Source organism: Trachypithecus francoisi, unplaced genomic scaffold, assembly GCF_009764315.1.
Source record: "Trachypithecus francoisi isolate TF-2019V2 unplaced genomic scaffold, Tfra_2.0 Lachesis_group16, whole genome shotgun sequence".
Taxonomy (NCBI): Eukaryota; Metazoa; Chordata; class Mammalia; order Primates; family Cercopithecidae; genus Trachypithecus; species Trachypithecus francoisi.
Window position 1 is genome coordinate 54,127,864 of NW_022681461.1, and position 22,818 is coordinate 54,150,681.

A 22,818-nucleotide genomic window follows, 5' to 3' on the forward strand; every position below is an offset into this window, starting at 1 on the left:
TCTGTAAAGCCCTGCATGATTTAGCCACTGTCTGTCTTTCTAGATGTATCCCTCCTTCTCTGCTTCTCAGCTGCTTTAATTTTCTGAAAATGTAAAGTATCTTAGGACCTCTGGACCTTCACAAATGGAAGTTTCACAAATATTTTTCCATTTGCCCGAAAGAGTTGAGTGTATCCAGATAAACTCTTGCTCCCATATGACTTTGATCTGTTATGTAAAGAGAGAGAAGTCATTACTGATTCTATTTAGTCATGAAGACATTCTTAAGTATAAATAACTTAAGGACATGTGAGGTCACATGGAAAGGAAGAACTTGACTTGGAGAATTTTGAGCTTTTTTCATATCTGACCCATAGATGAATCAGTTCTCCACTGGCATCACATGTTTCTCATCATGTAAGTAAAAAATGATGAATATCAAAGTTTTCTTTAGTAACCCTGGAGACATTGATTGTACCCTATGTTGTGTATTGTATAAGTACGAAATTTAATGGAACTTTTAAGTGTATGGCTCACACATAAATATTTCAATGTCTAATCTTATTGCATTAACTATAGGCCCGTTCAAGAGCAAAAATAACACTGTATGCAAGTTTTATATAAAATTATAGACCTTTTCCACCTAGGGGTACTCTCTGTCTCAAGCTCCTATATATTGCTGTATAAGTCAAGGTTCTGGCAGCAAATAGCACTTCAAATAGTGTAAATGGAGAGTATTTTATAGGAGATGACAGACAATGGTGTGGGGTAGAGGAGAAGAAATGAATAAGAGATGGTGCAGTGCTCCAGAGCTGGTACTAATGGGGTCCTGTTACCAGCCCCAAACCTGAGAGAATCAGGAGAGAGAGAAGTTACTGTAAGTTGAAGATCAGGTCACCTGACAGGGACCATCCCTTTAAAATAGGAGCTTAACTAACCTGCGGTGACGTGGCAGAGAGAGCCATGGGAATCAATCCTTGCTGCTGTTCTCTTTCTACTCTGTGGTCTTCTGCTGGAGTCTTCTGTTGGTCAAACCCAACTGGAAGCTAAAGGGGCAGGTAGCCGCATTCATAAGGGCTGTTAAGCTCTTGAAGTTCAAAGCTGGGTAACTAAGGATGGAGAAAAATTGGAGGGAGAAAAGAAAATATCCTGCACACTCTGATGTATCTTGAATTTATTTTTTAGGGTATTTATAGGATGAAGATTAATTTCACATATTTCCAAGTTCCAAACCAATACTTCCAACACTATCAGTTGAGCCTTGACTTTCCATATTACTTTCTGAACACCCTTCTAAATTATTATGCATAATAGAGTATGTTCTGGAGTATATGGTCTGGGATATGCTTTTCACTGTTTCATAGTAGTTTTATAAAATGCTTATTTGATTTGATAAGACTTTCCTATATATTTTTTTTTCCTGATTTAAGAGTCTCTTTTAGCATTTAGTATAGATCTAGATGATTAAGTGTTTTCAAACTATATGGAAAAAATAACTTATTTCTCTACTGTGTGTTATACTTTTACAAATATGTGGAGCATTGTATCTAGTGTGTTATTGGCATATGTAAAGTATGGCTGAATAAATGAATATAAATTTATTTAAGAATAAATTGATGTATATATGTTCAAAAATAGTAGAATAAAGCAATGTATACTACAGTTAAGATTTGAAGACATTACATGACATTTACTTAAATAAAGACAGATTTATACACTCAAATAACAGGATGAATGGTTCTCATGTAAATAGGAAAGACCAAATGAAGCGTTTATTGATTCACTTGATATTATTGAATACATCATGTAAAGTATTCTCACCAGAATGTAAAAGGGGACACGTGTAAATTGGATTTCATGTCCAGATACAAGGGTTCCTCAAGGTGTCTGGGCACTTCCCCCAGTATCAGCTCCAGAGAGGATTCGGGTACTAGATGTCTAGTACAGAGCTGCTCCAAGGTGCAGAAGGGATTCTAAACTTCTCAGAGGAAGGGGGATGCCTTCAAAACTTCTGTTTTATCTGTCTAGGTCATTTATATCACTCCCCTCAACTCCTTATCTTGTTGAATTATCTCTCTTATTCATCTTTAAAAATTTAACTTATGTTTATACCACTTAATCTTTTACAAATTCTTTCTCAATCTCCAGTCTCTGTCCTCAGTGTTCCTATAAATTCTTGGGCTGGTGGCATCACCATATCATCATCATCATCGTCATCATCACAGTTGTGATCACCATCTGAGGCTGATATTTATTGAAATTACTTTGTACCAGGTATTTGGCTAAATAATTTTTATGAGTTATCTCATTTAATTTTTACAATGAAGTAGATATTATAAGTATTCCTGATTTAGAGATACACATTGCATACTATTTGTAATCTTTTTGACTCATCGTCCTCTCTCAACCGTAAGTTCATCGAGGCCTTCGATACATCTTTTATCTTGTATCTTTATATCCCTGGCCTTAAGAATAGTTATCAGTACATGTAGTTATACTCCAAATATTTGAATGAATGTTGATTTAGTCTATCTTGATCTAATTTCTAGACATAGGTTTTATGTGATCATTTTAAAATAAAGTGACACTTTGATTCTTATCATTCAAAGCCACAACATTTCTGTAACAATAATTTATTTTATTAAATCCACTAAAATATTTGTCAAATTAAAATAAAATCCCTCTTGAGTTTTAGTTTTCTGTTCTGTATGTGTATTTAATTCAAATTGGATGAAAGACTGATAATCATGGATTTCTGCTATTGAAGAAAATGGATTAAAAGACTTCTTGGCAAAATAGTCAGTTTTTTAACTTGCAAATTAAATTATAGTGTAGATTTGCTATCTTGCCCCCATTAACTTCTTGCCCTCTTTGACTATCTGAGTCCCGCGGGAATCAGATTTCCCGTAGCCCAATATAACATGCTATTGATCACCCGTTCTGCTTTGCCACTTTCACCTTCCAGTACAAATTGGCCTGTGTCAAGTGGAGGAGGAACGTGGAGGGGGAAGATAATTAATTTACCCTCACATTGAAATTAGATGCATTCTAAAAGGAGGCAATCACCTGGGCTTGGATCCCTAAGGATCTACCACTTTTGGGTTGTAAATTCCTCAGCTAACTTATTCTAAAGTATCAGGAGAATAAGTAAACACATTTTTCATACATCTGTGTGTACTGGGGTGAAAAGGATTGGATGGTACCCTAAAGTAAAACCTAGCAGTGACCTTTTAGAAGTTTTTATACAGTTTTCATCACATTGTGTCTCAAAGTTGAAATTATATACTCTCAAAATATTGGCAACGTCTTTGAAGCCATGGAAACAGCATGTGAGATGGGAGATGACTGGACAGCAGAATAAGACCTTCCTATTATGGCTATTGTTCTTTCACTGTGAACATCTAAAAGTGTATCTTCATAGGTCACTTTCTTTAGTTATAGCTTTGAGGACGTCAGTGCTTTTAGAATCAAAGATAATGTCATAAAAGGAAGCACAAGCCATGGAACTGTTTATAATATGATTATAAACAATTTTTTCTCTAATACTTATAGTTCTGCTTTCATGCTAAATAATGTATTTGAAGATTTGAGTCAGTAATCTTCCTAAGCAGAGTGACAGGAGCCTCCAAGGCATATATACAAGGCTGTTTCACTATTCTGCAGCATTTCAGAATGCCTGTTATTTAATGCAATACAGATAAATTAACATGTAATAAAGCTTCCAGTAGTGATACTAATTTACAACAATAGTAGAACAAAAATGTAGTTAATAATTGTAATTCTTCCAGAGGGTTTCCTTCTTATTTCATTCTATTATGGCAGTGAAAATGTGTTTAGGGAGTAACAGAGTACTGTTCTCCAGAACCCAGTGGCAGTCCTCTTAACACTATACTTGTGGTGAATCCCTAAGTTGTAAAATACTCCCTGAATTTTTCTTTTTCTTTTTTTTCTTTCTTTCTTTCTTTCTTTTTCTTTTTTTTTTTTTTTTTTTGTTGCTGTTGTTGTTGTGTCTCTGCCAAGTTTTGGTATCAAGATGATGCTGGCCTCATAGAATGAGTTAAGGAGGAGTTCCTCCTCCTCAATTTTTTGCAGTGGTTTCAGTAGGAATGGTACTAGCTCTTCTTTATACATCTAATAAAATTGCGTTCTGAATCCATCTGGTCCCAGGATTTTTTTTTTGGTTGGCAGGCTTTTTATTACTGATTCAATTTCAGAACTCATTATTGGCCTGTTCAGGGATTCAGTTGCTTCCTGGTTCAGCCTTGGGAGGTTATATGTGTCCAGGAATTAATCAGTTTCTTCTAGGTTTCCTAGCTTGTGTGCATAGTGGTGTTCATAGTAGTTTCTGAGGGTTTTTTTTTGTTTGTTTGTTTGTTTGTTTTCCTGTGGGGTCAGTGGTAACATCCCCTTTGTCATTTTTGATTGTGTTTATTTTGGATCTTCTGTTTTCTTTATTAGTATAGCTAGTGGTCTATCTATCTTAGTGATTTTTTTTCAGAAAACAAACTCCAGGATTTGTTGATCTTTTGTATGGTTTTCACTTCTCAATTTCCTTCAGTTCACCTTTGATTTTGGTTACTTCTTGTCTTCTGCTAGTTTTGGGGTTGGTTTGCTCTTGTTTCTCTAATTTCTGTAGTTGTGATGTTAGGCTGGTAATTTGAGATCTTTCTAACTTTTTGATGTGGGGGTTTAGTGTTGTAAACTTGCCTCTTAACACTGCCTTAGCTGTAGGACTGGAGAAAAATTTCATGACAAAGACAAAAACAAAACTTGACAAATGGGACCTAATTAAACTAAGGGACTTCTGCATGGCAAAAGAAACTAACAACAGAGCAGACAGTCTACCAAATGGGAGAAAATATTTGCAGATTATGCATACAACAAACATCTAATATCCAGAATCTATAAGGAATTTAAACAAATTCACAAGCAAAATATAAACAACCCAATCAAAAACTGAGCAAATGCCATGAACAGACACTTTTCAGAAGAAGACATACACATGGCCAATAAGCATATGTGATAATGCTCAACATCACTAACCATTAGAGAAATGCAAACTAAAGCCACAATGAGATTATCATTTCACACCAGTCAAAACGGCTATTACTGAAAAGTCAAAAAATAGCAGATGCTGGTACGGTTACAGAGAAAAGGGAATGCTTATACACTGCTGGTAGGAATGTAAGTTAGTTCAGCCCTTGTGGAAGGCAGTTTGGCAATTTTTGAAAGAACTTAAAACAGAATTACCATTTGATCTGGTTATCCCATTACTAAGTATATACCCAAAGAAATATAAAACATTCTACCTTAAAGACACGTGCATGCATGTGTTCACTGCAGCACTATCCACAATAGCAAAGACATGGAATCAACTTAAATGATCATACTTGATAGGCTGGATAAAGAAAATATGGTGCACATACACCATGGAACACTATGCAGCCATAAAAAATAAACAAGATCTTGTTCTTTGCAGGAATGTAAATGGAGCTTGAAATCGTTATCCTAAGTGAACTAACACTGAAAAAGAAAACCAAATACTGCATGTCCTCACTTGTATGTGGGAGCTAAACACTGAGTACATATGTGTGCAAAGAAGGGAACAAGAGACATCAAGGCCTACCTCATGGTGGAGGGTGGGAGGAGGATAAGGACTGAAAAACTGCCTTATCAGTTACTGGATTTATTACCTGGGTGATAAAATAATCTTTACCTCAAATCCGTGCGACATGCAACTTACCTGTGTAACAAACCTGCACATGTACTCCTGAACCTAAAATAAAAGATAAAGATAAAAAAATAAAAAAAGAAAATACTCCTTGAGAGTGATGTGGGCAGTAGGGAAAAAATTTGGGTTCATTATTGAAAAGCAATAATTTATGCATCAGGAGATCCCAGTTGTTTTGATCTTGTATCTAAGTTATGTTTATCTCAGTGAATTCTTGTCCTAATGACCTTCCTATTCCTTAATTAGCATGTTTAGTAAGGATTATAGTATTGGTCAACCTTTCCAGTGGGAAGAAAGTAGAATGCATAAATGAATTTGTCTTAGATGAGCAGCTTATTAATTTAGAGTAAAAGATATGTTACAAGCAATTCTAGGACATTTTCATTGCTGTCACTCATAGGTTATTTAAAAGGTGCTAAAAAACATTAAAAAATGAAGCAACATATATTAAAATCTGAATTAGTTCAGGTGACCTTCAGAAATCAATCACTTTAAATCACATTTCTACCTTGCTGAGATTAAAAAAAAAAATGTGCATATAATGGGAAAATTTAATCACTAATAGCAGATATTTTTAGCTATATAAATCAGTTCAAAGAACAATAATTGAACATTGCCGTGTATGAGGCATATTGAAGATAATCAAAATAAAGAAAACCTGGTGTCTGATCTTAGGCATTATTATTTAAGTAAACAAGCTGGAAAAATCTTACTTCAAGGAGAGGATTCTAGGAAAGCCTTTTTTTTTTTTTTTTCAAATAAATGGAGTATGGATGGCTTTCTGGCTGCCAGAGAGGAGGATAGTAAATGGAGATTTTGCTCAGTGTTCCCATGATAGGTTAGTTAGGTTTGAGTGGGCTAACATATGAAGTCAGGCTACCTCCAAAATACTGGGTAGCACATTCTGATCAGTCCAATATACAGCAACGTTACACAGAGAGGTCCTTCAGCTTGATGTGATGATTTCATCTTTTTCAAACCATTGTCAGCTCTTCTCTGGGGCCAACATAGCCTGGCGACAGGAAACAGCATATCAAATCCTGCCACTGTGCCTGAATATGGAGATAGAGAAATGCTTCGTAGAAAACCCAGATGCAAAGGTATTTGCTTTCACAATTTCTAGAGGAAGAAGTCAACTGATCATCTGAAACTACCCAATTTGCTTAGTTAATCTTTTGAAGTTTGTTCTTTTTATGCTTTAGATAACTACATTAAACAAGGTTAAACATCTCTAACCACCGGAGTATGAAAATGAGAAGGGGCTGGGCGTGGTGGCTCACACCTATAATCCCAGCACTTTGGGAGGCCTAGGCAGGTGGGTCTCCTAAGGTCGGGAGTTTGAGACCAGCCTAACCAACATAGTGAAACCTCATCTCTACTAAAAATACAAAAATTAGCTGGGTGTGGTGGCGAATGCCTGTAATCCCAGCTTCTTGGGAGGCTGAGGCAGGAGAATTGCTTGAACCTGGGAGGTGGAGGTTGCCGTGAGCCGAGATTACGCCACTGCACTCCAGCCTGGGCAACAGAGTGATACTCCGTTTCAAAAGAAACAAACAAACAAAGAGAAAATGAGAAGGATGGGAACTTTGTCATATCTCTCTTTATCTCCAGCACTTGGCAGAGTGCCTGGCCCATAGCAGTGCTCAGTAAATGTATGATAAAAGAATGAATGAAAGAATAAATGAATGAATGAATGAAGCCCGATGTGATCTAAGCCCCTCTAAATTCCATATATAAATAAGATTAGCTTTTTTTTACCCATTGCAGGAGAAAAGACCAACGAATACAATCACTAATTGAAGTTCTCTTTGTTTGCCAACTTTTTAATTAATTGAGATCAGTATGACTCCTTGTCCTCTCAGTATCTTGAACAATTGCTGGCATATAATAGTGCTAATTGCTTGCATAAATGAATGAATGCTCTGGTGACAGTAGACACTTTCATCATTTCCATTCCCTATACTCTAAATCCTGACTTATTATTTATATTTAAGTTCCTTATTTTCTGTGAAGGCTCACCTCATCTCATTCTTTAGCACAGTGGTTCTCCTTCCCTTGGACCTTGGTGTAAACTATCTTTTTTACATTTTTCATTGACATCTAGAAATGACAGTGCTTTACCTTTTCTGCTTCTGGGAATTTATCATTAAGGCAAATTTTAAAATACTGGACAAGCTCTTTTGAAAGATGTTTATTGCATTGTTATTTTTAAGAGTGAAGCTGCTATACCTTGCTTCAATAGCTTAAGAGTGCAAAGTTAGATAAAACCTTTTAACTTCACATTCAATGCATCTGAGCTGCTATCCTGCTTTCTCTTCCCAGAGTTCCTCTTCCAAGTTGAGGACAAGGTGTCCAGGCATATTTGTTGAGCCCATAAAATTTGTTATTATAACTTCATGGGAAAAGATCTGTAAAATCTATTCACTTCATCAAAAGACTTGTTCTCTGTAGCTGTTAGTGTTGTCACCATGATATGGAGTTACTGCTGAACATATGAAGTTCAAAATTAAGGCCTTTACCATTGCTGGAATCACCATGGTAAACAAGTAACCCAGCTGTTACCAACTTGGCAATTGTTTCTTTGTGTGCAGGGACAGAAGATACTTTTCCTTCCCAGGTGACATTATTGTATGTTTGCTTGACACCAAAATATACATGGTCTCCTGAATGTTACAGTTGTTAGTGACTAGTTCATTCAGCGCATGCACCTGGCTATTTTTCCCAAGGTACATCATAGTGGCTGCATACTGAGGGGCTTCAGCCTCAGCCAAATGTTGCATAAACGGCTCTTTCTTACAACATTCTAGAGCTTGAGGTTGGTCCAAAGTTTACATAGTTTTTCAAAAGAGTTTTCTCTTAGGGGTGCCTGTTTCTTTCCCATGGTCTGGCTTCACATAGATTCTGATACAGTTAAGCATCCTAAGGAAAAGGCTCTTCATCTTTTAGAAATTTTCTTGACTGTACATAACTTTTTAGAGCAGCTGGCTTTGTGGGAGAGGAGTGTTGCTTAATTCCATCAACTACCTGTATTTTAGGTCCTAGACACTTATATATTAAAAACAAATCTGCAATAGTCTTAGATGGATGCATGCTGCCTTATGTTGTAAACTGAAGCATTATTCATTTTACTCTCTCCAAACCAAGGTTCATTCCAAGGTAACAGATATCTTTACCAGGAAACTGCTAACAACTTTTACACAATATTTTCCTCACTTAAATGTTATAGGTAGCCTCACTGGGGACATTGCGACACTAATATTCAAAATGGAAACAATTCAGAGGTTCAAAAATAGGATCTTAAGCGTGTAAAGTGGCTGGTACACTTATTCAATTTGATATTATACAGTCAAGAAAATTAAGGTTATGAAGACTTTATAATGATATTAAAAATACTATGAGTTACTAAGTGATAGAAGCAGAAGTTAAGTCACAAATCTGTATATATTTCACCATCTATTCCAAGATACATAGTGTAACCACTTTGACATATTTTTAATTTTTGGAAGTCCACTACTGGAAAGCCCTGGATTGATCAAATGCACACACAAAATCTAGAGAATGGTGCAATACGTTCCTGGCTTTTCACCTCAAATCACTTTTAGGTCCATTATGAGTCCGTTTGGATGGAGATCAAGAAGTCTTTTCTGTCCTGGGCTGCTCTGTTTCCCTGCTCCCTTAATGTCCCGATATCTTTACTCTGGCTATTCGGGATTAAACTTCTTGTTCCTCTTGGCTCGCTGAAGTGCCATTTAGTTTGCCATTTTTCTAAAAGCTGGTGCAGATGTGTGTGTGTGTGTGTGTGTGTGTGTGTGTTTATCTAAAAAACACATCTCAGTTCTGTCTTATGGACAAGCATCCATAAGACAAACACACTTTTAAATACTAAGATAATCAACTTCTTAGAATGTAATTGTTCTCTTTGTTTTGCTGCTTCTTTTTTTTTTTTTTTTTTGAGACGGAGTCTTGCTCTGTCGCCGGGCTGGAGTGCAGTGGCCGGATCTTGGCTCACTGCAAGCTCTGCCTCCCAGGTTTACACCATTCTCCTGCCTCAGCCTCCCCAGTAGCTGGGACTACAGGCGCCGCCACCTCGCCCGGCTAGTTTTTTTGTATTTTTTAGTAGAGACGGGGTTTCACCGGGTTAGCCAGGATGATCTCGATCTCCTGACCTCGTGATCCACCTGTCTCGGCCTCCCAATGTTTTGCTTCTATTTTGCTAACGTGGTTGGGGTCTTTAAGGACATTTGCATTTCTCCAAACACTAACAAGATAAGAAGGAAGCCTCATCTTCCCCTGTTTAGTAGGAGGTGGGATCAGAAAGGAATCTTACCAGAATATTTATAGTACTTTTATTAGAGTAGCAAATTGCATTTAATTTTTCTATTTTTCCCTAATTTCCAAAGTGTATTTACGTTTTATATTACTTTTGTGTCAAAGAAAAACATGCAATAGGAAATTATGAAAACTTAGAGAATGAAAAAACTTTTTTTATTGATAAGGAAGTTGAATTCCAGATCAATTAAATGAGGTATCCAAGGTAAGTGTTGATGACAAACCTGAATTCTTAAAACAGTTTCACTATTTTCTAGCTTTATTACATAGAGAAATCTTTTTTCCTTTCTGCCTCTCAGTTTTCTCATTTACCAAATGAGGCTAACTGGGTAGGCTGTGGTTTCTGTGTGTTTTACCCATGATATAGCACATGTAAAGTGTTTAGCACCGATTCTGTCACATAATGGGTAATGGATACGTGCTATTTCCCTTCCCTCCTGGTTGTATTGATTCCTGGTGCAGAGCCTTACCAGTATACCAGCAAGAATCCCCTCTTGAGTCACTGTAATTAGTCTTCTTTATTAAACTTATAAACAGTGTCTTCTGCTATGGGCTAAATTGTATCCCCCCAAAATTTATATATTCAAGCCCTAACCCCCAGTACTTCAGAATGTGACACTGGAGGTAAGGCCTTTAAAGGTAATGAGGGGCCTGGCATGGTGGCTCATGCCTGTAATCCCTGCACTTTGGGAGGCCGAGGTGGGCGGATCTCTTGAAGTAAGAGTTCAAGACCAACCTTGCCAACATGGTGAAGTCCTGTCTCTACTAAAAATATGAAATTAGCCAGACATGGCGGTGCACATCTGTAGTCCCAGCTACTCGGGAGGCTGAGGCACAAATCCCTTGAACTGGGGAGGCGGAGGTTGCAGTGAACTGAGATTGTACCACTGCACTCCAGAGTAAGACTCCATCTCAAAAATAAAATAAAATAAAACAAAACATTAAAAAGTAAAATAAAAGGTGATTAGGTTAAAATGAAGGCATTAGAGTGGGCACTAATGCAATCTGACTGGTATCCTTATAAAAAGAGAAAATTTGGTCACATGGAGAGATACCAGGTAGTATGCACAGAGCAGAGACTATAGGAAAACACAGTGAGAAGGGGTCCAAAGAGAGATGTCTCAGGAGAAACTAGACCTACTGACACCCTTATCTTGGATTTCCAGCCTTCAGAACTGAAAAATAAAGGTTTGTTGTTTAAGCCACCCAGTTCATGGTATTTTTGTAATGGCAGCCCAGGCAAACGAACACACCTTTAATCTTTAAAGAGAAGTTAAACTGCTTAAAGGAAAATACTGCATTATACTCATTTGTATTGATAGCAAGTGATCAATAATTTCCTTTAAAAACCTGTGATTTTTATTAAGTATGGAAACTTTGTTTTATATTTCTTTGAGTTCTCCCATGGAGACCTAGCTATTGAGGTTATTGGCAAGTATAATGTGATAATGAGGATCATCAGTAATCTTTTTTTTTTCCTTTTGCAAAAAGTGAGTAGAGTTGTGCTTTTTATGAAGTCATAGGAGTAAATTCATTTAGAGCTGAAAAGATTATTCCTATTGCCTGTACAGACATAGAGAATTAAATCTGTAAATGTAATTTCTAAAATTAAGATTAATGACCAGGAATGTATGATTCCTTCATATGGTGATAATCTCATGTTGTCTGTGACTACATGTGGGGGCTTCTCAATATCTTTGTATTAATGACTATGATTGAGTTATTTTAAATGTAGTCAGGATATAAGAGTAACTTGTCTGTTTTGGAAGTTTGCCTTGTATTTTTCAGAGGATCAAAAATAGGCAGTTATAAAAGACAAAGTCAAAGGAGTTTTTTTACTGAGTTTTTAAAATTGTATTTGATTCTCATTTTTTGATTTGTGGGAAATGTGGGAAAAACTGAGTTATCTTAATTAATTTATGGAAGGGACATCAAGAGATGAAAAAATTTTGCAAGGTTTTCAACATTTGCCAAGCCTGAATCTCAAAGGCAAAGTTAGCGTAAATGAGAAATGCTCTGAACAGTAGGTTATCAAGTTTATTACTGAGAAAATAGTGCTTAAATAAGTGAGAGGGCTAGTTCTTTGTGAGCAGAAGTGTTGTTTGTATATCCTTTCAGCAATGCAGGTACACATACATGCATATATACAAGGAATATTTTTCTAATGTCTCATTATCATAACTTGCTGAATAACCTTTGAATGTTAATTAAAACCTCTGAGTCTCATTCACACATCTATAAATAAAAGATATTAAAATAAATTATCTTCAACATACTTTCTAACTCTAGTATTCTATAGTTTTATTGTATCTGGGGTTATGAATAAAAGAGGACAGCAGATGCAATATTACTTAGGCAGGCTACTTGTCACACAGGTTCTGCTAGCCCCCTAATGACAATCTCTGCAGAATGGGCAATAACTAACTGTTTGAACACCAAACCTGTTCTTCAAAGGGTGGGAGTTCTATTTCCTGCTGAATCTTCAGGACTAGAAGAACACTTGCAACACAGAAGACATCCAATACATTTGTTGGATTAAGGAACAGATTAATATTTCCAGTGCTTTTCAGATTGTTATGATCTATTGTGGTATAATTTCCCATATCTTTAAGGGTCATGTTTACATATGTCTAGTCAATTATATTTGACTAGAGAGCTAGAGAATTAGAGAAACGTGATCACATGTTGCTGCTAAACTAAACTAAATGATCTGAAACATCAGCAACATTTTAAAGAATCTTTTGTGGTGTTCCTCTCATATAGAAAACCAGAAAACTTTGTCTTATATTTCCATTTCTTCCTTCATATCTTCTGTTTTCTTCTCTTATTTTTACCCAACTCTACTGTCACTGGGGAAAATATGTATTCTCTGAATGTAAACTCTATGAGGGCAGAGGCATTGTCTTTTGAATACACCTAGAACATTGCCTAACAATAATGATACTAAAAGACATTTGTTTAATGAATGAATGGTAACATTTATAACCACAGAAAGATAAAATAATGTCTGGCTCACTTTTTACTAGTAATGGGGAAGGGTAGCCTGGAAGGGAGTGATGTATGTTTATAATACATCAAGAGAGATACACTATAATTTCCTTTTTTTTTTTTTCCAAAAAATAAGAATTCTATGTGTCTCATTATTTTCTTGGTCAAGTTATAGTGAGAATGTTTATGAGAAAAAAAGTCCGAAATTTAAAATGCTCAAATTTCTAGCCATTCTTTTAAAAAGCTTGATTGAGTTCAAAAGAATAAATTGTAAATTTTAGCCATATGGAAAATAAGAATTGAAGACAACAGAATTATCCTCAGTATGGTTTGCCTCAGACATGGTTCTTCTAGAGGGTGGCTTAGCAATGACCTTTCCCCCACGTAATTATCAAAACATTTCTGTGCATGTCTGAGTTTGTGCACGCTTTCTGTAACTTAGGAGCCTGAGGTAGCTGAAAAGCTATGCAAGTACAATCATCAGAATGGGAACCAGCCCAGCATTCTGACTCAAGGGGGATACAGAGGAAATCAGCTGCCTAATGGGGCTCTTTCTTTACCCCCTGCCCTTGTGAAAAATAGAGGCTACAGTATTTCATTATGAATCCGTTTGCTTCGTTTCTTACCCTACCTTGGTTTGGGAATCAAAGGACATTTCTGTTAGGTCTCACCCATGGAGCTCTCATCCTCACTCATGCCTTGAACTATTACCTCTATGCGGGTATCTCCCCAAATCTGTATTTCAAGCCACATCTTCCTCAGCCCTTGTCATCACTGTCCTGCATTCCAGCTAAACAGTTGTTATTTTTATATATTGCCTGTTTTGACATATAGGTGCAGATTTTAAAAGAGTCAAAATTATATACAATACTTCATTTTTTTCTCAAAATGTAAATTATTAAACTTTATGAACTGGACTTTTATATTTTTCTTCTTAGCAGATGCATTGCAAAATACTGAGCATTTTTTTTTTTAGAAGTAGGGAGTGTCAAAGTGATTTGCTGGCTTTCTTTTTTATTTCCTAAATAAAAGCACTGAGTAAGTGTGACATGTTCATCACTTTGATGTTGAGACTGCAGAGTCAAATTGAAGAGATTTATTCTCTCCTTGAATTCGACTCTGAAAATAACTTGTACTAACATCAGGAACTTTGCATCCTCATCTTCGTAATCATATGGTTCCCACAGTCAGATTTAAGACAGAGAGGTTATTGCAACTGAAAAAATTATTTTAAAATGTGAAAGAGTAGTTATTTACTAAGACTTTTCCATAATCCACTTGAAGTTTATATCTAAGGAGCATGTTTTTGATCAAGTATATCTAGGCACTATTTTTATGTTTCAGAAATTCTTAAATATTTATGTATATATGTCTCAGAAATTCTTAACTTTTATAAACTACAACTTAGTCATTCTGGTTTTATATCAAGTCTTACTGAGATATTTCCTTTACCTGCCCAAATCCTAGATTTGAAATGAGTTTGAAATATATATATTTAATTTACACCCATCTATATTATAAAAATATTTGAAAGGTAGATGGTCCATGGTGTTGAAACTTTACTTCTGCAGGGAATAATGTCCTTCTGGAGACCTTTCACATTTACAGGGTGCTTTTCTTCACCACGGCTATCAGTCCTTCTTTACCATGGTAGTAATGGTGTAAGGGGAGGAGCTGATTTTGTCTTTTTAGCCTTAGATAATCTAGATGTGCATTTCTTCTTCTACAGCTATAGAAAGGAGATCATCTCCATCGCTGTTTCTATACTACAAGCATTCAAGACCCTGGGCTTATTTTTGCCTAATTGCGTGGTTCCTCTCTACCTCAGTATGGTTGATTATGTGTTCTATTTCCTTATGTAGTATGTCACACGGGTATCTCTCCATGAGGTATTTGCTTTTCATCTACATAAAATGAGTCCCATTTGCCATGAAGTTTCACTGGAAACTGACACCACCTGCCTGTGGGTTAGCTGAACAACGTATATATTTTTATTATAAAAGATATCTTTTAAAAGTACTATATATTGAAATAGAAACAATTCCAATTTATTAAAAGAGATTTTAGAAGAGTTTCATGAAGATATTTGACAAGAATGTTTGACAGTATACTTCGGGAGAGACCAAAGTAAAGAATTCTTCCACATTACTTTCTTGGGAACCTGAGGTTTCTCTCCTGTGCTATATTTAGATGTGTGGCATGTCTAATTTTCTGCTTCCGTGCCTCACTTCTTCTAGTGCTTCTTGTAATCCAGCTAAAGTGTCAGGCCCAAGTGTGGAGAAAACATTCTGTCCTGAATAAGCCAACTTGCAGCTGTATGAGGACTCTCTGTGCCAGTCACCGTCATCCTACCGTTCACCCATACATTCCTGACATTGTAAACAGAAGTCGATAAATGTTTTCTCAGTAAAGTAATTCTGAAAACTTAATTCTAAGTGTTGTATTAACTCAGCAAGACTTGAAGTGCTTGGAATGCTGGCCGTGTAACCTGGTTGATCAGAGGGTACCAGTTGCCAGTTAAATTTAAATAAGTGCAGTTCAGTTCAAGTCATGACAATTCGATTCAATTAAACTCAATTCAATACACACCTATTGGGCACCTACATGGCCAAATACTGTGTTATGTTCTCAGTATATGGAGATAAGTAAAATACATTTCATGTCTGCAATCTAACAATCAGTGTAAACAGACAAACAAAATAAATTGAATGTGGTTTAATAAGTAGAATAATAGAATTATATACACATTGCTGAAGTAACCAGTGTATGAAGTGATTAATTTTTTTAAGGGGGAAAAATGTCATGGTGGACCTCTATTAACTTCAGTAGGGATGACAACAGGTTCAAGAGGCTGAAGAAGAGACCAGAGCCAGCAAATGGGACAAAGAGTTGAAGTGAAATTACATACAAAGTGGTAACCAGTGATGGCAGGCTAGACAGAAGAACTGCATTGCATCCAGAAATGGTCCAGTGGCAGTGGGCTGGGCAGGAGAACCACAGCTGCTTGCAAAAGGCATGCAGTTTATACAGCATTTTCACTTAGCATCCTCCTTCTAACAACCTCCATTTAGCAACCTTCATTTAACCCAAAACAAAGGGCCTCACTGCCCTGTACAGCCTGTATTCCATGGGATGGTTCAGGGGTTCAGGTGTTCCTCATAGATAAGGAATGGGTCTTGGGTTGGCCACTCCTGAACTCCTTAGCTAGGAACTCTGAACACACATTCAGGTATGTCTCCTATACAGTGTCATTCTCAGGGTATGCTTAAATTTAGTTATTGCTATCAGGTGTGTCTATCATATAGGGCGCTATGGTGAAGTGCGTCTCAACAAATGTTTCCTGAAAGGAATTAGAAATTATACACAAATAGGATTTTGAAAGATGATAAAAAACGTGATGAGTTTTAGGGTGTGGTCAAGTTTAGACAGAGGGAAGAACATTGAATACACTCTTCCAAGGTGATGGATAGACTCGTATGCATATGATACTAATCCTGGCTATTTTAACACAATTACTTTTTCACTGATTGTTTTCAGGTGCACACATTGTTGTGCCCATACCACAGCAAATGCATACTAGCTCAAGTGAAGTAGAGAAGTGGATTAAGGCTTCACATAGCCAAGATCCTTGATATTTGATAAGCAGTGTATTTTTTTCAAAGTGAAGTCATTTAAAAATCTCATGTTTTAGCCTCAGCTGCTTTTCTCTCTTTCATGACCTTTCAATTCTGCCTAATTATTAGCACTGACACAGTGCTGCCTGACTAGTCAGCACATTTGCTGATAAAGGGGCATTTCTTACACATTTTATTTTTATTTATTTATTTATTTTTTGCATTTCACTTCACAGCCCAAGATTTATTAACCAGGGTCTGTAGGGATGAGTCTCATATGAAGACTTCAATGCTTTTATAAAGACATACTATACTACATTTATAAAAAATAGTACTATAAATAATATTACAAGAGGCAGTACAGCTCAGGTGGCTCTAAATAAGCGGAGTGCAGAGTCTGTATGATCTAAGGTATATGTCGCTCCACCACACTCGGTACATCCTAGGGCTTTTCTGCTTTGGTTTCATTCTCTTTATCCATCAATTCAGGCTCAGTTTCACAAAAGTTTAAAATCCTTCACTTTTCAGTAACAGATACAAGAAAGGACACCTCTGGCTGGCATGGGGAAGGACCCTTCATTTTATTTGATGACATATGATTATTACTTTATTAAGGGATTGTTAGAAATGATGATATAGATGTCTGATTGATATCCTAGGAAGATTGGGAAATTAAAAATTGGACAGATTTAGGTTTAAAGCTCAGCTTGTCACTCAATAGCTGTGACTTTGGGTGATAAGATTACTTTCTCTGATACTTGGTTTTCCCATCAATATGATGAGACTAATAATAACCTCAGGGCAGGATGTTGTGAAGATACATTGAGATAATATGTGTGTGTAAATAGCTGAACAATATCTCTTACACAAAGTAGGTGCTCATTAAATGGAGGCTATCATACAAATAAAAAAGTTGGAGCAAAATGTCACACACAAAGTTCCAGTCACATCAGTGAAGGTTCTGTTTCCCAAGCAAATGAGTGTAGCATACTTTCTGGGGAGTCAAATTCTCATTTCCAAATGGGCGGCATTTCGACTCTCAATCCTGTTTGTTAAATTGACAGTAAAAATAGAGCAAAACTTGACTTTTTTAGGAAAAAAAAATCTGTGAAAGGATTTTTTTTTTTTCAGTAAAACAGAATGTGGCAAAAGTTTTTGGCTGTTATATGAAAGGTAACTACTAAGAGAAGGCAGGGAGATTTATGAGACATAAGTAGCAATCTTTCAGAAGAGTAATAGTATGTTACAAACACAAATAAGATAAGCCATTACAAAAATGGAAACGGATGTTACTTTTCATGTCTAGAGCATGTTTTTAGGGGAGCATGTTGGTATGAGTGTTCAGCATGAATATCTGTGATTATATGAGTATACTGTGATTACCTGACTGATAGTAAGCCTGCTAATGCGGTTGACAGAAGTGGAGAGTGCTGGTGTGGAAAAGTGGGGGATGAAAATGCAGCCTCCGAGACAATATGTTTTTATCATGCTGTACATTTCCACAAAGTCAAATAACTGGTGATATTGGACTCTGGAAAAAGAACCAGTGACTTTCTAAGCCAACAGTCCCAACCTTAGGCTTACAAAATTGTATGTAGTCCTTGGAACAGCAGTCAAAGTCATTCCATGAATAAAAGGGGCTCCCATTGCCAATAAGTTTGGAAATGCTGAATATTATGTCTCATCACACTACATGTTGCCATATTAAACACTCTGAGAAGTCCTGCCATAGAAAGGAACTAATTAGCGAATAGTTTTTCATTTTTTTTTTTTTCTGAGACAGGGTCTAGCTCTGTTGCCCTGGCTGGTGAATAGTGGCACAATCATGGCTCACTGCAGTCTTGACCTCCCAGTCTAATGTAATCCTCCCACCTTAGCCTCCTGAGTAGTCAAGATTACAGGTGCACACCACCATGCATGGATAATTTTTTATTTGTAGAGATGGGGATCTTACCATATTGCCCAGGTCGGCTGGTCTTGAACTCCTGGCCCCGAAGAATCCTTCCACCTTAGCCTCCCAAAATGCTGGTATTATAAGTGTGAGCCACCGGGCCGGGCCTTTAACAAATAGTTTGATGATTTCCTAATTGTAACAGTGTATCCCTTTATCAAGAAAGTTTTACAAACATCCTTTTGAGCTAGTGACCTAGGAAGTAAAATTTGAAAAATCCTGAATTTGGCAACCAGGAAAAAAATATAAAATTAAACATATGGTAATATACAGTGAGCTGTTTTGGGGAGATGAACATTTATAATTTTATTTCTCCTAAAATGTACACCTTATGCTTTGAAGGATCTAGTGGAATCTTTCAGTTCTAGCTTACGACTAGCTGAAAAAAAGTTTTTTTTTACTATCACATTAAGCAAGAATCAGTTATTTCATAGTTTTATTTTGCCCATTAAGGCACAGGAGATAAATCTTACTGTCTGACGAAATCCTTTTCAAGTTTTCTTCTACAGTTTCCCAGTCCTGATGCAGCTGATGCAGCTTTCTTCTTAACTAAAACTATTTTCTTAATTTGAGCAATTCGCCAGGTTGAAGAAAACTTGCAAGCACTGTTAGTACTTGTCAGGAGTAAATGGACTCTAGAGAGTTCTTTGAAATAGGAAACATTTGAACAGAATATCATCTTGCTTTCAGCTGTTTGTATAGATGCAATTTCTGCAATTCTATACCTCACAGCTCTAATTTTTCTTCATCTGTGTCTCAGGCTTCCATCAATAATCCTTCCACTGAAACACACTTGACAAGAGAGGTAGAGTAGACACCCTTGCAATATCTTCTGAATGTCACTCAGCAGTGATTTGTAATCGGGTTTATATATTTTAGGGAGAAAAATGTAAAACTAAAGAGAAGATTCAATCCATGTGAATCCAGATTGGACAAGGGTACTCTTAGTAGAATTTTATAAAATCGCCTTTTGATTAGACAGTGGAAATTTTGTAAAACATAAAAAAAAAAAAAAATCAGTGATTTTGGATTCCTATTGTGGATCTATATCTATAAAATAAATAAAATCGTCTGGTAATACACCCTATTGTATGAATGAATTGGCTATTTTGAGGACCAGTTACATTCACCTTATGTACTGTGAGTTTTAATGCATGTTTCTAAGCTAGAAACTCTGTAATACAGTTGTTACCTTGTCTCGTAACATCAGTATTAGAATAAAGGTCCTAGTCTTTATTAAAGGTCCTAGTGTATACTTTAAGTAATCAACAGGATTCATCCTGCTGCCCTTCTGAAATTCAGAGATATCTGGAATAGAGCCTAAAATCCTTTGAAAAATTAAGTTTCAAAACACAATAAAAATATTCTTTCTGGACAGCAAAAAATATTACATTAATTTCATTTGATGTGGATCTTTCTGTTTATTTAGTGAAAGCTCTTAAAAGCCTATTCTGATTATTTTGGAACAAAATTTAAAAAATTAAGTATATTTTTAAAGTGATGCCATATAGTTCTCTTTCAGTTTATACAGGAACTATATACTCATATTAAGTTTTCATCATTTGTTTATGGAATAGCATTAGAACTTTCTGGGAAAAATATATATCCTGGACTGTGTATCTCAATTTCAATATATTTATGTGTCCTGTGTATGTTTAGTCACACAATGAAATAATAGCCTATGTAAAGCGTTGTTTGGAAGAAGGAATTATGGTTTATAATAATAGCCTTTGACTAAATAAAAGGATTAGATGAGTTATGGTATGTGACCATCATTCTACTTTCTCTAGAGCAAATTGCACTGTTTGAAGAATTCCTGTAAGCTCATAATTATAGTAGATAAGCATTTTACAATTTCACATGAAGATCTAAATCGACTAATTGAAAGAGGTTACTTTAAAAGTGGTGAAAGTGATGAGACCTATACGCCCATTTAACATGAACTCTAATTTCCCTCTGTTGAATTTACAAATTTACAGTCATTCTTCTCCCTTTCATTCAACTCTTCAGGGATCAAAGATTTCTACCCTGTTGGAAGAAGCCACTGTTGAAGTGTGAAAGGCTACTCTGCTTTCTGCGTACATTTAACCTTTGGCCTGCCCTAAAGAGCCAGCCAAGTGTCAATCAGGGCTGATTGGGCACCTGTGCCTGGAAACAGGCCAGAGAAATTCACCTCTTCCAGGTCATCAAACCATCTCCAGCTGGCAAAGAACTTCTGAAGTTATGAACTAACTTGCTTGTGATGCAAATTAGTGACCTAGGGTGAGATGCTTCATTAATGCTTACTCTCCTGAGCCACCAAGGTGTCAGAAGTTGGACTGCTTACTCTCACATTTATTTTTTTGCTCTGTAATGTGCATTAAAATAATTTATATTCATAGAGATGGTTCAATAAATTGCATATGGCTAGTTAATAAACTAGTAAAGCAGAGAAGAAAATTAGATTTCATTTAGAAGAAAACAATATTTAGCTTTCCCCATGGAAATATGTGAAAAAGCTTTAGAAAATTCTGTTAACATTGAGGCCTCAGAAGAGACTGTGATTAAAAATAATAAAAAAGAAAAAAATATGAATTTCTATCCAGATCACTATTTTTTTTTCCAAGTGATTAGAAAAATTATGCAAACCTATGCATTCGCCCTGGGTTATGATTGTATTACATTAACCTCAACTGACAATATCCTATGCTAGCTTTGGCTTACTTAAAATTCTGCCTCTTGGGTATAAACACACATCTAAAATTGACTCAGCTCATTTCTTTCTTGCTGGGGTCACTTTACTGGTTTCTCCCGACTACTGAACTTATTTTATATGTTTTCTTTTTTGCAATATTACATTCTAAGATTTTTATCACCTAGGAATTTCTCTCTGATGGTTTTATGACTCAATTCAAGATCTATAATTACAACCAAATCTCACAGATAACAAGATGCTAAGATGGGCTAATAAGGTTTTGCTTCTTTTACTTTATTTATGGTAAAGTACTGGTTAGAGTGAACATTGCCCAGTCATTTGCAAGTAATGTTGGGCCTATCAGGAGTGGCTTGTATTTTCCCATAAACTATCCTAGTATAGTAGAAATGCCTGACAGTACATGATGGCTGTTATCTTTGGATCTGAGTAGTTCAGATAAAAAAGCAATGCTCTTACCAATGTCTGAGAAAGATGGTTTTGAAATTTCATTACTAAAAAGAACAGGTGCTAATATAAATATAAAACAGTAAATATTTGAGTATTTTGTGTTCAATGCCATGTGGATCATTTTTTCAGTAGTATTGCTTTTCAACAGAATACATTAGGTCATTTAGTGCCAGAGTGTGTAACCATGGAGTCTATTTTCTATAAAATATGAGAAAGCTTACTCTCTGCTCAAGTTGACTGAAAATCTATGGCCAGTGGATATTTGAGTCTTGTAGAATTATTCTTTATAGTGCATCAGGTGGACAAAAAAGAAAGGATTCAGAGAGAAAAGGTATGAGTCATTATGTGAGTTTCAGTACAGTATAAACGTTGGATGATTCTTTATTCTAGTTATGAGTAGTGCTTTAAAAGATTAATTTGAGAGTAGTCCTTTCCAGAAGTTCATGACAGTAGAAGATTAAGCTAGATTCTATAAATAATTTTTTATATAATTATAAAAATTAGCATTTATATTTTAGAAATTATAAAAATAATTTAATTTGAATCCACGAATGAATTCAATGTTATCAGATACATGTTTCTTTTCATTTTTCTTGATATAATAATTATAAGTAGGGTATTCTCTAATTGTTATGACTGAACTATCTGATTATGATACTGATGCAATTTCTACATTAATATAATCAAATAGATATACCAAACTAAGTGGAACTTTAGGTATACGGGAATGCTTATTGTATTGACAGACATTTTGGTATTAAACCATTTTTTATCCATGATGAAATACCACTTGGCCATGGTGCTCTTCTCTCAAGTTCATTCTCACTTATTTGTCCTGCTTTCTTTCATATCTTTTGATAATATGAGCTATCTGAGAGGGCATCCTGTGTAGTCACATTACTTTATGTAATTGCCTTACCTTTTTCTTCAGATTGCAATAAAGCATTTGCCATGGTTTTTCGCTAAAGTCATAATTATTTTCCATGTCATAGGTCTTTATTATTCTCAAATGTCCACTTTTTCTGTCTTAAATGAAACCAAATCTTTCCAAAAATGTATGCTTATAGAAATTCCTCGGAATGTA

General features: G+C 35.8%; 1 long non-coding RNA gene across 2 annotated transcripts in view; it reads left to right on the forward strand.

Annotated features, from left to right (window-relative positions):
* Window positions 1-21,166, forward strand: part of LOC117098669 — a 73,292-nt gene extending 52,126 nt beyond the window's left edge. Inside the window, exon 5 of one of the 2 annotated variants that reach the window (XR_004443529.1) lies at window positions 20,603-21,166. This is a non-coding gene — a long non-coding RNA (uncharacterized LOC117098669). Of the gene's footprint in view, window positions 1-2,127; window positions 2,248-20,602 lie in introns of those variants that run through there. The other variant, XR_004443530.1, reaches the window with a different exon arrangement.
* Window positions 21,167-22,818: the final 1,652 nt, after the last annotated feature.